Consider the following 4,654-nt stretch of genomic DNA (forward strand, 5'->3'; position numbering starts at 1 on the left):
ACAAAATGAATATAAACAAAATAAATAAACTAAAATATCATTTTTATTACTTCCATTTGATGATGGAGTACTTCTGTGCATGTCAAATTTATGCTTTAATGAATCTGATAGTTCTAGTTCCTTCTGGGCATCACAGGCTACCTGGTCACGTAAGACCAGGTTTGGGCACACGATCTCTACCAGGGCTCAGGATCAAGCCAGAAGCTGTGCCTCAAGAAAGAACAGTTATTTTTACTAGAGAAAATGATTTTACTCCAAGAAATAGATGTTTCTTTTTTCTTTTAGGATTTTGTAAAAGGAACTATATTGCATCTGTATTTCCCACACTTGAGTTGCATTTGACCTATTTAGGCCAGATGCAGAATCTTTGCTGGTTCCAGGCTTCATTCTAAATTGGAAGTCTATGAATTTCTTCATTATAAGTTGGAAGTCTATGATATGTGTGTATACACATACACATATCATATACATATCACATATCATATATATATGTGTATATACACACACACACATATATATATACATACACGAATACACACATATCACATGTTCTTTATTTATTCATCCATTCATGGACACTTAGGTTGTTTGCATATCTTAACTACTGTGAATAATGTTTCCATGAACATGAAAGTGCAGATATCTCTTTAAGATTCTGATTTCATTTCTTTTGGACATATACCTAGAAGTAAGATTGCTCAATCACACACACAAAAATCTGTTAGAACTAATAAACAAATTTAGTAGAGATGCAGAATACAAAATCAACATGCAAATATCAATTACATTTCTTTCTTTTTTTTTTTTTTTTGAGACAGGGTCACTCTGTTGTCTGGGCTACAGTGCAGTGGTGAGATCATAGCTCACTGTAACTTTGAATTCCTAGCTAAAGCAATCCTCCTGGCTCAGCCTCTTGAGTAGCTGGGACTACAGGCACATGCCACCATGCCTGGCTAATTTTTTTATTTTTTGTAGAGATGAAGTCTTGCTGTGTTGCACAGGCTGGTCTTGAACTCCCCCAACCCTCCAGAATCTAGAAAGAACACAGTTCTGCAGACACATTTTAGACCTCTGACCTACAGAATTGTAAGATAATATATTTGAGTTGTTTTAAGCCACTAAGTGTCTGGCAGTATGTTTCAGTAGCAACAGAAAAGCAATACAGGGTTGATTATGTAAATGCATTTTATACTTTTGTGGGCATCCCAGTAAAAGCTCAAAAAGAAATTGGTGACTTATGGTTTTTGGTCCAACCTGTAAAGAGCTTAGAAATTGTCACGCCTGTCTTCACAACAACAACAATAAAAATGAGTAAACAAAAAACCAACACCTCTTTATCAGAGAATTAAGGTCACAGAATAAATCACTGTTCCCTCCAATGTTAGAAAGATAAACATGCAGATTCAGAGAATAACAGATTATGAGATCAGAAGCCCAAAGAATCAACAAAAAACTCCTGGAGCTAATAAATTATATAGCAAGGTTACAGGATACAGGGTTAACATACAAAATTCAATTGCTTTCTTATACCAGAAATGAACAATTGGAATTTGAAATTTAAAACATAACATCATTTATATTAGCACTAAAATAATTAACTACTTAGGTATACATCTAATGAAATACATACAAGATCTATATAAGGAGAATTAAAAACTGATGAAAGAAATCACAAATGACCTAAACAATGGAGAGATATTCCATGTACACAGGGAGACTCACTATTGTCAAGATGTCATTCTCAAATCCTCCTATAGATTCAACATAATCCCAATCAAATTTTAACAACTTATTTGTGGATATTAACAACTGATTCTACAGTTTATATGGAAAGACAGAAGACCCAGAATAGCCACATAACATTGAAGGAGAACAACAAAGATGGATGACTGACACTACCCAATTTCAAGCCTTTTTATAAAGCTAAAGTAATTAAGGTAGTGTGGTTTTGGCCAAAGAATATGTGAATAGATCAAGAGAACAGAACGGAGAGCCCCCAAAGAGTCCCACATACTTATAATCGACTGATCTTAGACAAAGGAGCAGAGAAAATTCAATGGAGAAAGGACACTATTTTCAGCAGGTGATGCTGAAATAACTGAACATGCAAAAAAGTAAACCTGAACAGAGATTCTACACCTTTAAAATACAAAATTATAAGACTCCTAGAAGAAAACAGAAGAAAAGCTAGGTGACCTTGCCATAAAAAAAGAAATTGATCAACTGGATTTCATTAAAACTGAAAGAGACCCAAAACTGTGGTTGACTCCTGTTTTACTCAATGTTTCTTGACATGGTAATTATTAGACACTTGATGTGAATTTTTTAGATAAAGATTTATGTATGTTTAATAAAGATATTTCTATAAGTTATCTAGGTATTAGAAAAAAAAAACCTGAAAACCTTTGCTATGCAAAAAGTAGTTAGAAGAATGAAAAGACACACCACAGACTTGGAGTTCCAGCCTGGAATCGGGGGCTATGAGGGCCTGCCTGGTGCTGCGATTTTCTGGAAAGGCTCGGTGTTGGGGTCTGAGACAAAGTCTGCTGCTCACATCTCTCCCCTCCCCAACAAAGAGGATATCTCTGCACCATACTGCCTGGGTTTGCGAGGGTTGAGGGTGGTATTGTGGTATTTTCTTATTTCTTTGCTACATTCAGGTGCTGTAATCACTCATCTGAATGCTTCAGTCCTTATGAAAATATTTTTGTGCACAGACAGTTGTTCACATTGATGTTTCTGTGAAGGGAGAAGTGCTGCAAAGTCCTATCCCACCATCTTGCTGATGTCTCTTCAAGCCAAAACCCTACATGGTTAAGTTTTCCGATGCATGATTCGTGGAAAATATTTTCATTTATTTAAATTTTTAACTTCTGTCAACAATATTTTATACTTGTAGTATACAAGTCTTTGGTTTCTTTTGTTAAATTTATTCCTAGGTATTTTCTTTTCTCCGTCTTATAGATTGGATTGGTTTTTAGTTCATTTAGAATTGTTCGTTGCTTGTGTATAAAAATTGAGGGGGACTGGGGATAACTTATCCCTGAGGTGTTGAGGTAGCCAAAACAACAAGCCAAAAGGAAAGTAATATTTAAGCCTTTAATCATTTAGTTTGAGAGTATAAGCTAGAGGCCAAAAAGAAGTAGGTGCTGGCTTTCCCAATTTGCATTTTTCCCAGTGAAATGGCACCAAGTGAAGGTCAGATGGATCAGTACAGATGTGGGGAATAATCTGATTGTTGAGGGAGATGAGGCCAAGCTGCAAAGGTGAGTGAGCACTTTAATGTGCAATTAAAGGACAGACTGAAGCAGCTGATGGTGGGGGCAAAATAACTCCAGCCTAGACTCCACATCTCAGGCAAGTGATCTGCGGTTTCAATGCGGTAATTCCCTGAAAGCGTACTTCTCATTCGTGCTCTGTGTTTGATCAGGGTATCTGCCCCCTTCCTTCAGCTGTAGACCCTTTTGTAGTTACTGATACTTTGATCTTTGTGGGGAAGGCTGCAAGTATCTTCCATGTCTTTTAATTTCTTTCTGAAGACAGAAATAAATGGAAGATTAAATCGTCATTAAACAGTAAGGGGTGGGAGGTTATGAAAACACATTTTGTTTTTTAAAAAGTTAGGATTTTTACTGACCAATATCTAAACATAATGTGTTTCTCTGATTAAATTATATGAAAATGATTTTGCAGAAAAATTCTTCCATGTCTCTTGCATACAAATCTTCTGGATAAAATGTCTACATAAAATGTCTACAAAATGCTAAATTTTTAAATGTAAAGTTTGATTACTGAGGACATACAGTGTGGCACAGCCTCTCCCTCACCCAAAGCTATACACCGTGAGTGTTTGTGGAGGACAACTCAAGTTCCATCCCTATGTTATGCGCTGTGCCTCTCCCCCTCCCCCTGGCTAATCTTTGAGGTGAGAGGGACCAATGGACTCACAAGGAGTCCTGCTACTGCATACCATGGAACCCATGTAGGTGATCCCTACATCTGCAATGATCCACCTGATCTTTGCCCAGTGCAGTTCCATAGGGATGCATGGGGCAGTGTGGGAGTGGGAACTCAATCTCTTGCCTATACTATCACAGCAAATGATTAAAGACTTGACTGTTGCTCTTATTTTGGCTTGTTGCTTTACTTGACTACTCATACGCCTGACAACTCAGCTGATTTTTGTGTATGGAACTTTTATCCTTCAACCTTGCTGAATTAATTAGTTCCAAATAATTTGATTTTTAGCAAATTCCTTAGAATTTTCTATATACAGGAGTATGTGACCTGACAGTATATAGGAACTATAAGTACAGTTTTACTATAAGCTGAGTTTTAAGTAACTGTATTGTAAGTATAGTAAAACTATAAATATAGTTTTACTTATTCCTTTCAAATATGGATGCCTTTTATTTCTTTTTCTTGCTTAATTGGCTCTGGCTAGTACCTCCAATACAATGCTGAATAGAAGCAGCAACAGAGAATTTCCTTGATCTTGTTTCTCACTTATGAGGAAAGCATCTAGTCTTTAACAATCACAATTTTAGCTGTGGTTTCCTCATCTTCCCTTTATCTGATTGGAGACATTCCCTTATATTTCTAGTTTGTCGAGAGAGAGAGAGAGAGAGAGAGAGAGAGAGAGAGAGTATGTGTG

This window comes from Propithecus coquereli, unplaced genomic scaffold, assembly GCF_000956105.1.
Source record: "Propithecus coquereli isolate 6110/MARCELLA unplaced genomic scaffold, Pcoq_1.0 Scaffold334, whole genome shotgun sequence".
Taxonomy (NCBI): domain Eukaryota; kingdom Metazoa; phylum Chordata; class Mammalia; order Primates; family Indriidae; genus Propithecus; species Propithecus coquereli.